The following is a 13,370-nucleotide window of genomic DNA, read 5'->3' as shown; positions in this document are numbered from 1 at the left end:
TACATCAAGCCTGCCATTGCAGTCTGAGTGCAGCATTAAGCAACCATTCCAACCTGATAAAATTAACCTTTTGCCTAAACCTTCCTTCTTAATATATATGGTCACCCCTAGGATAGGCCCTAAAGAGCCCTTAGGTCAGTGTGCCATGTTTTACATGTCCTAGTAGTGTGCAGCACACATAGGAAAACCAGAAAATGCAGAGGAATAAAAGTATTCCTCCTCATTGCGCCTTTCTAATGCCACCCCTGTGGTGGAGTTAGATTTTGGTGCTGCCTCAGGTTAAAAAAACTTGTAAATCTGATGCAGTGTCAAAATGCAATGGGTGTTGCTTTGGCATGCCCACAGCAACCCCCATTGCACGCCCCTTCTATGCAAAGGTCTGCATGTGAAGGTGCCACATTTACAAGGTAGCGCCTTGTAAATGCGACGCAGGGCATTGCGCCACCGGACCACCACGAAAAGTGACACTCCGTTGGCACTAGGGGCTCATAAATATGCCTCTTAATCTGTTGCTAACAGCTGGCTCCCCATGCCACCTTTGTGATGTACTTGAGTTAGAAGTGATTTATGTTGGATCTTTATAAGTTCCCTTTTGGGCCCTCCTGTGTTTGTTAGAAGACGGAGGAAGTCTGTTCTGTCCATGAGGCTTCTGATCAGAAAGCCAGCCAACTAGCTCTTGGAGTCACTCTGTTGGTCATAGATTCAAGAGGTGAGTCCAGTCCTCCAGGCAGCAGGGTACCACAGCAGGACAGCAGAATGGCAGTTCTGTCTAATGGTAAAGCAGCACAGCAGTCCTTCATCTGAGTCTTCTACAGGTCCAGATGAGTACTGAGGAGTTGAGGACTGGGATAAAATATTTATAGATGGTGCTCACTTTGTGGGAGATGCTTCTAGAGTGTTCCACACCCAAGATGTGCTTGAAAAATCCTGCCTCCCTGCCTTAGCCCCAAATTATATTGGGTCAGAATAGACTAGTGTCAAACTTCTTTGTGAGAGAGCTCAGGCAGTGTGTTTGTGCTGTGCAAGAATGGTAGGAGACAGCTTCCACTCCCTTAACTTCATCTGCCAACACTTAGCTTCTCTTTGTCTCTCTGTCTGTTGCAATAAACAAATACCAGTGCTAACTACACCTGGTTATTTGACACAGGCACCTTTACCATTAAAGAGGGTTCTTATTTACAGTTATTCAGACACCAAACTCAATCTGTCCACGTGGTTCTACTTGGAAGATTATCACTTATTAAATGGAATAAGGCAATCCAAAGATATCCAGTGGAAGAGGTAGGTCTTGGTGTGGTAAAAATAAATTCAGGAGTTTTTCACTACCAGGACATGAAAAATGTTAAACGTGCATGCCCACATTTTAAATTCACTGCACCTTGCACACTGGGTTGTTCAGGGCCTACCTTAGGGCATTAATTAAATGTATTAAAAAGGAGGGTTTCGGCACACTGCACCCTGCCTACTGGGCTGTGTAGGGCCTACTTTAGGGGTGAATTATATGTATTAAAAATGGAAGGTTTGGGCCTGGCAAGAAGTTTGTCTTGCAAGGTTGACATACAAGTTTAGGACTGCACACACAGGCTAAAATTCCAGGCCTGAGACCCATCTGGAGGGACAACTTAAAGAGGGTAGCACAATCAGTGCTGGAGGCCCACTAGTAGCATTTAATTTACAGACCCTGGGTATGAGTGGTACTACTTTACTAGATATATGAGTAAAGGAAATATTCAAATTAGATATAAAACAATTCTACCATGTTTAGGGGAGTGAGCACGAGCTTTTTAGCACTGAGTAGCATTTGTAGGGTCCTAATGCCAGAAAAAATGAGGTTAAAAGAAAGGGATGAAGGCAAAAAGGTTGGGGAAAGACCACCCTAGGACTGACAGGTCTGAAAAATTCATTAACACAAGGGTGGTCATTATGAACATGGCGGTCTCGATTGCCATGCCGGTAGTGGCGGTCATTCCCGCCAACGGCATAGAGGTCCAGACCGCCATATTCTGAACACAGTAGCCAAAGCAGCCAGTTCACTACCACCCACATGCAGCCAGTTCATTACCACCCACATCCAGGCCAGATTCGACCGCCGGGCCATTCAACCCGGCAGTGGAGGCCGGACTGGAGGTGGGATAGGGATCCCATTTCCACCAGGGATATCCTGGTGAGATACCCCAACAGGTAATCCCTGGCGGAAAGCATATGGGTGACAGGAATAACCATTCCTGTAACCTGTATGTAACATGCCAGGCCCCCCCTTGTCACCACACCTACCTACCCCCCAACCCCGTAGATCTGCCCCACCCCCACACCCCGAACCCTGAAAAATGACCCCCCAACCCTCCACCCCCAAAGCCCTATATAGGCCCCCCAACTCGACCCTCACCATCCCCCCTCATCCCTCACACCTACATACAGGTTCCCCCAAACTCAAACTCCCCACATGCACCCATTCAACTACATGCACACATGCATACATGCACTCAGACACACATCCCCCCACAAATACACTCACGCACACCCCCATGCACTCACACACTCACTCACTCACACCCCCTCTCCCATTCCCTCTTGGACGGCACTTACCTCTTCTGTCTCACTGCTGTGGGAAGGAACGGCCTCCTTGGATGCTGCTTCTCCGCCATCGCCACGTCTCCACACGCCGCCAGCCTTTAACTGCTTCATTACAGGCGTGGCAGTGGCCACCAACCACCAGCATGGCGCATGGTGGCCCTCTCTGCCATCAATGGCGGTGAGGCTCCATGCGTCATCATTTGGCGGGATGTCAGCCGCCACCACTGGCGGTCTTTCATTGACCGCCGGGACGGTTGGCGGCAGGGCATCCCGCCAAGTTCATAATGGGGCCAATGTCTCTAAGAGAAGACTGACTGCTTTTGTTTCAAGCTACCAGAGGGTTAATCATAGGTTAATTTAGCGATTTCTCTGGTTTAGCCTGGCAGGGACTGTGGTTGTTGCCTTAAGAGGGCCACATTTCCTCTCCCAAAAACCCAATTTTTCACAATGGGGATTGTTAGAAATGGGGTCTCTAGTTGGCAGAGGTGTACCACAGTCCTAATCACGGTAAGTCACACACAATCCAAATTATCCTGTGCCTACCCTCTGGTAGATACCACTGAGAAGTCAAGCTTAACTTAGACAGCAATGTGTAAAGTATTTGTGCAGTATATCATACAGTAACACAGTGAAAACACCACAAAAATACACCACACAAGTTCAGGAAAATGTAAAATATTTATCTGGTTAAATTAAGGTCAAAATGGTAAAGATTCAATAAGCACAAGTTTAGATATTTTTTTTGCAAGATTAAAAAGTTTCTTAAATCTTACAAATGAACAGTTATCTCTTGGTTTCACAAGGTGCCTGGTTTGCGTAAAAAATTTGATGCACAGCGACCGCAGAGGAGGAAATGCGTGGAGAAATAGGGTGTGCAATGGATATTCCGACGCTACACAAATGATGCATCGTTTCTTTCCATGCTGCAAGGGGCTTTGCATTGATTTCCGGCACCCACTATTGGTTTCCCTCTGTAATGCAGGGATCTTTTTGACAACCAGGTATGATGTGTCAAAATCCTTGGCGTGCGGAATGAGGTCACAGGTGTTGCATCGGTCCGGTAAGCGATGAGTCAAATTTTCTTTTGCATGGCAGGCGCTGCGTTGATTCGTCACTCAGGAAGTCAGGGTGAGTCGTTCCAGTTTGGCTGTGCATCAATTCAGTAGGGCTGTTCGACGAATTTCCGGTCGCAAGGCAGGTGCTGCATTGATTCTTAACTCTTAACTCAAGTATGGCTGTGTCTTTCCGGTTCAGTTGTGCGTCGATCCAGTAGGGCTGTGTGTTGAATTTCCGGTTGCTGGGCAGGCACTGCGTTGATTCTTCACTCGGGAAGTCAGACTGCGTTATTCCAGTTCGGCTGTGCAGCGATTTCTCAGTTGCACCATGTCTGTGTATCATTTCCAGTAGGCTTCGCGTTGATTTTTGGCGCACAAGGAATTCCTTGAAGAGATGAAGTCTTTTTTGCCGCCTAGTCAGAGGGTAGCAGGGCAACAGCAGGGCAGCAGTCCTTTTCAGCAAAGCAGTCCAGATGAGTCCTTTGGCAGCCAAGCAGTTCCTCTTGAGAGGTTGCAAGTTCAGGTCTGGAGGTGTCTGATTTGGTGAGGTCAGGGACCCAGGTTACATACCTGAAAATGCATTTCAATTAGGGGAGGCTTCAAAGAGTGGTTTTGAAATGCACAAGTTCTCCTTTTAGTACAGCTCTGAATGCCAGGGTCCCAGTAGGGGGTTGGCAATCCATTGTGTGAGGGCAGGCCACTAGCGTTTGAAATGTGTCAGGCTCTCCACCCTTTAGGCCCAGGAAGACCCATTCAGCTTGCAGATGAGTGCACTTTTGACTGAGCATCCTGTGTTTTTGGTTGTCTGGGTGAAATGTACAAGGAAGCTTTCAACCAGCCTGGCCCAGACGTTGATTTGAGACAGGCTGTAAGGCACAGGTGTATTTTAAGTGCAGAGAAATGCTCACTTTCTAAAAGAGGCGTTTCTAAAATAGTAATATAAAATCCAACCTCACCAATAAGCAGGATTTTCTATTACCACTCTGGCCATACTAAATATGACCTGGTTACCCCTTTCTGATCAGAATCTACCACTCAAACAGTATATGAGGATAGCCCTAATGCTATAGTATAAAAGGTGAAGGCCTCGGAGCATTGGAAAAGTAATTTAGGAGTTTTCCACTACCAGGACAGAAACAACACACATGTACCTGTCCTGCCTTTTACCTACATAGCACCCTGTCCTGTGGTTTACCTAGGGCCTACCTTAATGGTGACTTACATGTAGAAAAAATGGAATTTAAGACTTGGGAAGTACTTTTAAATGCCACGTAGAAGTGGCAGTGAAACTGCACACACAGACCTTGCAATGGCAGGCCGGAGACATGGTTAAGGGGCTACCTATGTGGGTGACACAACCAGTGCTGCAGGCCCAATAGCATTCAATTTACAGGCCCTGGGTACATGTAGTTCATGTTACTAGGGACTTACAAGTACATCAAATATGCCAATTGTGAATGAACCTTTGTTGCCATGTTTAGGTGAGAGAGCATATGTGCTTTAGCACTGGTCAGCAGTGGTAAAGGCTGCAGAATCCTAAAACCAGCAAAAAAAAAAAAACAGAAAAGTGGAGGGAGGGAGGCAAAAAGTTGGGGGATGGCCACGCCAAGGCTATTAAGTCTAACATGGATTTTGACTTCAACCCCAAAATGCACAAGCCAATTAATAGGTACCCGTCTCCTAAACAAACATTTTTATGTCTCCACTCATAAAATGTCTCTATGAGTTGAATGTGTCTCCACACACACATGGAGAAAGTGCCCAGGAAAGTGATAATAGAAAGTTGGCTACTCTAGTTCATGGTAAATTTTCTAAGTGAAACACACTATCGAGAGAAAAAATGTATATAAGAGCAATAAGAGATTGAGGAACAAACAGATGCACACCAAATGGATCCTCAAACATTGACTAGTGAAATGGCTGTCCCATTCCTAACATCACACAGCTTGTCTTGGTATTGCTAACTGCAACACCTTCTCACACCCATAAATATTACTGAAAAGATAATACATGTTTATTCTCTTAACTTATTGCAAGACGTCTGCGGTCTCATTTAGAAGAAACTGGTGCATCAGAATCGAAGCACCAGTTTTCTTGTGGCAGCCCTAGTGCCCTTAACAACACCACAACATCACTGTATTTATGAAACAGTGCTTCATGGTGCACGTTTCCACAGTAATTCTGATGCATCTGTGGCACTAAACTGACGCATCTCTGGGCAGAGTCAAAAAAATTACTCCACCCCAGCAATGCATGGAAGGTTAAAAAGCCCTGCATCAGTTTAATGCCTGCTCTGAGCAGATGTGAATTTCTTGACACAGTTTAGTCATGGAACGACACAGTGAAGTGTAGTAAATGTCACTGTGCCAGTTCTGCGTGGCTCTTAATGTGGAAACACCCAGCCTTCATACATTATGCCTGGTGCAGGTATAATGTGGAACAGGGCTTTATAAACTTACGCAGTGGTCCCATTGCACCAGTTTGTAAATGAGGCATAGTTTAGGGGACTGCTTGCAATAACGCAGCTTAAAAAAAAAAAGTGATGCTACAATAGCTCACGGGGTTTGTAAATAAGCCCCTCAAGTGTCTGCCTGTTTCTGGAAGTTCATCAAAAGTCGATAAGCACAGTTTATAAGTGCATTGTGCCCTCCCATTAACATTTTCTCTCTACACCCCATCTACTGTAACCCATTAAGCCTATTGTGGTTTGATAATTCCGTTCCCCATGCGTATGTCTAATGCATTTGCTTGAGTGCATTTTCAGGCTTTTCAAGTAATTCTGCAATTTAGTGTACCAATGTAGTTTTTTTGTTAAAGTTGATGTTCTGAAATGTTGTTTCAGCATACTGAGTCATTGTTAGAAATGGGGTCTCCAGCTGGCAGTCAGTTTACCCCCTGTCTAAGTAGGGACCCTCACTCTAGTCAGGGTAAGGGAGATACAAAGCTAAGATAACCCCTGCTGACCCCCTTGGTAGCTTGCCACCAGCAGTCAGGCTTATCTCAGAAGCAATGTCTAAATTATTTGCACCAACACAGACAGTAGCACAGTGAAAACACACAAGGATGCCACACCAGGTTAGGAAAATGGCCAACATTTCTATCAATCAAACAAGACCAAAATTATAAAAATCCAACATACAAAAGCAAAGATATGAATGTTTAAACAAAAAGAGTCTTAATCCATAGAAATCAATGGATGCACTGTTTTAGAACAAAGTACCTGCTATGCGTAAAAAATAAAGCCGCACAGGCAGGTGTGCAGCAGAAAAGCAAGTGGTGTGTCGAATACTTACTCAAAAGTGAAATTGTGGGTTGATTCTTTCTCCCCCAGGTAAGTGATGCATCAATTCCTTCCTTGCAGGGGAGGGATGCATCAATTTCTGGACAAGCAGTCTCGACTCCTTGTGGTGATGTTGAAGATTTTGATGCTCCGGAAACATGCATGGAATATCTGGACGCACAGCAGCAATGAATTTGTGCTGAATTGGCGATGCATCAATTTCATCAGCGCTGCTTTGATTTTTCAGCCGTGGTGCAGGTGCTGTGTCACATTTTCTGCTCAGGTCTGGTACATGGAATTTCACCTTTGGTTCACCAGCTTCTCCTTTCAAGAGTCCAGGTAGTTAATGTGGCACCACTTGGCAGAGTAGGGGTCTCAGCAAGAGAGCCCAGGTGCTGGCAGATTAAGGCCCTCATTCTGACCCTGGCGGTCCTAAACCGCCAGGGCCGCGGGCAACGGAAGCACCGCCAACAGGCTGGCGGTGCTTCATTGCCCATTCTACCGCTGCGGTCAGAAAAGGGGATCCAGGGCTGAACCTCCATGGCGGCGCTGCAAGCAGTGCCGCCATGGGGATTCCGACCCCCTTCCCGGCAGCCTGTTTCTGGCGGTTTTGACTGCCAGGAACAGGATGGCGGGAACGGGTGTCATGGGGCCCCTGGGGGCCCCTTCACTGCCCATGCCACTAGCATGGGCAGTGCAGGGGCCCCCTAACAGGCCCCCAGCATTATTTTCACTGTCTGCATAGCAGACAGTGAAAATCGTGATGGGTGCAACTGCACCCGTCGCACCACTGCAACACCGCCGGCTCCATTCGGAGACTGCCTCTGTGTTGCAGGGCCTTTCACGCTGGGCCGGCGGCCCAGCGGGAAAGCCAGAATGGCCTCCGCGGTCTTTTGACCGCGGATCGGCCAAATGGCGGTGCTACCGCCGCCCGCCGCGGTCAGAATGACCGCCTAAGTCTTTGATGGCCCTGAAACTTTAGAACGGGGGGCAAGCTCAGTTCAACCCCTTGGAGAAACTTCACAAGCAGGGTTTCAGAAAGCAAAGTCCAGTCCTTTCCCTTTAAGGCAGAAGCAGCAACAGCAGGCCAGCACAGCAAAGCAACAGGCAGAGTGGCATGTCCTCCTCACACATCAAGCTCTTCTCCTTGCAGAGGTTCCTCTTAATCCAGAAGTAATCTAAACTTGTGGGCTCAGCAGTCCACTACTTATGCTCATTTCTGCCTTTGAAGTAGGTAAACTTCAAAGGAAAGCTTTTGCAGTGCACGAAACCCCATCTCTCCTTTGCCCTGCCCCAGATACACTCTAGGGGGTTGGAGGCTGTATTGTGATAGGACAGAGCTTTCAAGTGCAGGTGTCAGCTCCTCCTTCCCACTCTAGCCCATGAAAACCAGTCAGAATATGCAGGACACACCTCAGAACCCTTTGTGTTACGGACTAGAGTGAATTCTCAAATAGCCCAGCCACCAGTTTGATCCAGATGTGGATTCAGCAGCCAAGCAGAGGCACAGAATGGTTAACCAAGAAAATACCCACTTTCTAAAGTGGCATTTTCAAACTGACAATCTAAAAAACAACTTTACCAAAATATATATTTTTAAATTGTGAGTTCAGAGACCCCAAACTCCTCATCTGCACCTGCTCCCAATGGAAAAATGCACTTAAAAGATATCTCAAGGCAATCCCCATGTTAACCTATGGAAGAGATAGGCCTTACAATCGTTAAAACCAAATTTGGCAGTATTTCAGAACAGATAAAACACATCAGTACATGCCCCACTTTTAGACCTGACAGCCTTAGGATGGTCATCTCTACCTTTTTGCCTGCCTCCCTCCACTTTTTAGATATTGTTTTTACTGGTTTTAAGACTCTGCACATTTTACCACTGGTAACCAGTGCTAAAGTGCATATGTTCTCTCCCTTCAAATGTGATAACATTGGATCATACCCAATTGGATTATTTAATTTACTTATAAGTCCCTAGTAAAGTGCACTATATGTGCCCAGGGCCTGTAGATTAAATGCTACTAGTGGGCCTTTAGCATTGATTGTACCACACACTTAAGTAGCTCCTTAACCTTGTCTCAGGCCTGCCCTTGCAAGACCTGTATGTGCAGTTTCACCACCAATTCGTCTTAGCATTCAAAAGTACTTGCAACGCCTAAAACTCCCCTTTTTCTACATATAAGTCACCACTAAGGTATGCACTAGGTAACCAATAGAGCAGGGTGCTGTGCAGGCAAAAGGCAGGACATGTACGTATGTAGTTTACATGTCCTGGTGTTGTAAAACTCCTACATTCATTTTTACACTGCTGTGAGGCCTGCTCCCTTCATAGGCTAACAATGGGGATACCCTCATAAACTGTTTGAGTGGTAGCTGCTTATCTGAAAGGAGTAGAAAGGTCATATTTAGTAGGGCCAGAATGGTGATACAAAATCCTGCTGACTGGTGAAGTTGGATTTAATGTTACTATTTTAGAAATGCCACTTTTAGAAAGTGAGCATTCCTGTGCGCTTAAATCCTTCTGTGCCTTACAATCCACGTCAGGCTAGGCTCAGTTGACAGCTCCCTTGTGCATGTACTCAGACACACCCCAAACACAGGATACTCAGCCTCACTTGCATACATCTGCATTTTGAATGGGTCTTCCTGGGCTGGGAGGGTGGAGGGCCTGACACTTACATGTCAAAGGACAGTAGCCTGCCATCACACAAAGGACTACCACGGCCCCTAGTGGGACCCTGACAGACAGGATTGAACTGAAAGGGGAACTTGTGCACTTCTAAGCCACTCTTTGAAGTCTCCCCCACTTCAAAGGCACATTTGGGTATTTAAACAGGGCCTCTGGCCCTACCAACTCAGACACTTCCTGGAGAAGAGAACATGAATCAGAACCTGCATCCTGCCAAGAACTGACTGGCTGCACAAAGGACTCACCTGACTGCTTTCTGTGAAAGACAGCTGCCCTGCTGTTGCCCTGCTATTGCCCTGCTGCCTTGCTGCTCACTGGCTGTGGTGAGAAGTGCTCTCCAATGGTTGGATAGAGCTTGCCTCCTGTTCCCTGAAGTCTCAGGACCAAAAAGACTTCATCTCTACAAGAAGGACTCCTTGTGCGGCGAAAATGGATGCACATCCTGCCGGAAATGACTTACAGCCTGCATCGCAGTGAAAAAATCACTGCATGCCGAATCGGAATAACGGAGCCAGACTTCACAACGAGGAGATCGACACAGCGACTGGAAATTTGATGTACTGCCCACTGGATTCACTCACTGCCGAGCCGGAACGATGCAGCCTGACTTCCAGAGAGAAATCGACGCAGCGTCCTCAGTGCAGTAGATATTTCCACGCAACGCCTACTGGATCGACGCAGCCCCTGTGACTTTGTCCTGTCAGTGCCGGAAATCCATGCATCGTTCCTGGGGCATCCGAATACCCCACAACCCTAAGAGGATCCATGACGAGCGCCGGAAATTCATGCACAGCCGTCCCTGTGTGAAAACCAAACGACGCATCGCTGTGTGCTGCCTGAGAAATCGACACACACCTTGGTGTTTTCCACGCATCTCCTCCTCTGCGGTTCTTTGCGGAAATTTTGAACGCAAACAAGGTACTTTGTGCTTGAAAGAGACATTTATTGCTTTTAAAAGACCAAAGACACTTTGAGGGTCATTCTGACCCTGGCGGGCGGCGGTAGCCACCCGCCTGGCGGGAACCGCCAAATGGCCGCTCCGAGGTCAGAAGACCGCGGATGCCATTCTGGGTTTCCCGCTGGGCCGGCGGGCGACCGCCAAAAGAGCGCCCGCCGGCCCAGCGGGAAAGGCCCTGCAACAAGGAAGCCGGCTCCGAATGGAGCCGGCGGAGTTGCAGGGGTGTGACGGGTGCAGTTGCACCCGTCGCGATTTTCACTGTCTGCTAAGCAGACAGTGAAAATCTTTATGGGGCCCTGTTAGAGGGCCCCTGCACTGCCCATGCCAGGGGCATGGGCAGTGCAGGGGCCTCCGGGGCACCACGACACCCGTTCCCGCCATCCTGTTCCTGGCGGGGAAATCCGTCGGGAAACCGCCGGATCCCCTTTTCTTACCGCGGCTTTACTGCCGCGGTCAGAATGGGCTGGGAAGCACGGCCAGCCTGTTGGCAGTGCTTCCGTGGTCCCCGGCCCTGGCAGTCTTGGACCGCCAGGGTCGGAATGACCCCCTTTATATCACTTTTACAGTGATATCTCAACATATTCTTATTGCAACTTAACCGTATTGACCTGCATTTTCAATCAATCAATTAACTTTATTTCGGTGAGTAAAAACAAACCATTAAAGTACAATACACAACAGAGAAAGAGAGGACTTCTAAAAGCAGGGAGGTGCTAAAACAATGAGGTAAAAGTACAGTTAAAAGGGACAAGACAAGTTTTAAAAACAAACAAGGAATAAGCTGTCAGATAAACATCACTTAATATAATGAAAGGCAATACTCAAAAATGAGAATAATTCCATGAATCAGCACTAATTAAAAATATAATACACCAATATCTGTATACTGTGGAGCAATCACATATCCAATTTGATAAATATAAAAATTAATTCCCCACTTTTGCTCCTTAAAATTGCTGATCTCAGATGTCATAATAATACAAGAATTTTCCCCTTTTTCCCCCCATTTAAAAAACTGTCTGGGTGGGTGATTTTCGCTTTAAAAATTCTCACGACATAAAGTAAGGGAACAGTTCCGTAGGTCTATAAATAATCCATAAGGAATCAAATCAAGTTCCGTGTACTGTACAAGAAAAAACAAGCTACAATGATACATCCAAGTCAAATAAATATACATAGATAAAACTAAACAATAACTACACCATTTTGTCCCTTAAACTTGCTAATCTCAACCTCCAGATAGACTCGAGAAAACTTGTCACTGGTAGAGCTATCTGGATGGACGGGTCGCATTTTAAAATTCTCTCAGCATGGAGACAGGATCTAACTCCTAATTGTTTAAAGAGCGGGATGAGCCAAAGTGCTCTTTGTTTGTGGTATGCTTGACAGTGGAAGAAAACGTGTGAAACAGTTTCTTCACTTTTACAACCCATCGGGCAACCTTTAGATCTATTAGTTGAACTGGACCATTTGTACGTAAGGCAGCACAGAGGGAGAGACCCAATCCTAAACCTAATAAAGAGGGCACGAGCAAAAGGCGATAGCTTTGCATCCAAAAAGGGCTCAAATTCGTAATGGCATTTAGCAAGTAAAAAATTGTTGGACATAGACAATGGAATAGAACCAGCAAATTGTCCAACCTGAACATTATGCCAATAAGCATCCTTTAACAGCTGTGCAGCATTTTTAGGAATAGAAATAGGATCATGCCAATAGGAACCTAACCCCAGACGGGAAAAAGATTGTTCAACAAAAACACACCATTTAGATTTAATACTAGAATCACGGCCCACCACATTTAGGAGGCCACACCGAAAAGGGGTTAGGGCATCAGTTGTCCACAGCCGAATCCAAAACAGCAAGGGCCTTAGGGCAGCAATCTGTGAGATTGAAAAGAGATTTAGGTCCAGGTGAATGGGCAAGGATGGGGTACTCGATGGAACCTTTAGCATCATTTTTAAAAACTGGTTTTCCGCCGTAGCCAGATTCGCCAGATTACAATGGCCCCAAAGTTCGGCTCCATATAAGGCGGCCCCCCTAGCTTGGGCTTTGTATATTTCCAGTGCAGGAGATATTGCAAATTTCGGGGAACTAGAGGCAAATCTGACAATTCCACCCGCCCTCTGCTTCAGGCATAATAAAGATTTATGGCGCTGGGCATGCCAAAGATGTGAGTCTTCCACTTTGATACCTAGATAATCAAAGGTACCCACCCTTTCCAAAGGGACATCATCTAAGTATACAGGCCTCTAAATTTTTTTTCTAATATCTCCAAAGACCATGTATTTTGTTTTTGCTGAATTAATTGATAACCCCTGGTCAGTGCAAAACTCCAGGAATCTGGAGAGCAGCCTAGAAAGCCCCATAGCAGTACGTGATAGCAATAGGGTATCATCTGCAAACAGAAGACAGGGGATCTTCTGCCCGCCCAGGCTAGGGGCATCACTTTGACAGTCTAAAAGATATGGCAAACAGGCATTAATAAACAAGAGAAATAAGGTGGGCGCCAAGACACAGCCTTGCCTCACGCCCCGTGCAGTTGGGAAAGCAGGGGTCAGATCGCCAATGGTACCCCAACGGACTTTAGCACAATTATCAGAATAAAGATCCTTGATAATATTAATCATGGAACCCGGAACACCGGTGGTACTAAGGACCTCCCAAAGCTTGGTACGCGGGACCAGTTCAAACGCAGACTTCAAGTCAACAAAGGCCACAAATAAGTGGCCTTTGTCTGCATCTACGGTCTTCCACTTGATGGTGGTAAATCGGAAGATCTGATCGATAGTGCTGATCTTGTCTCTAAAT

Source organism: Pleurodeles waltl, chromosome 9, assembly GCF_031143425.1.
Source record: "Pleurodeles waltl isolate 20211129_DDA chromosome 9, aPleWal1.hap1.20221129, whole genome shotgun sequence".
Taxonomy (NCBI): Eukaryota; Metazoa; Chordata; class Amphibia; order Caudata; family Salamandridae; genus Pleurodeles; species Pleurodeles waltl.
The sequence above is the reverse complement of the archived record's forward strand: the minus strand, read 5'-3'. Positions refer to the sequence as shown.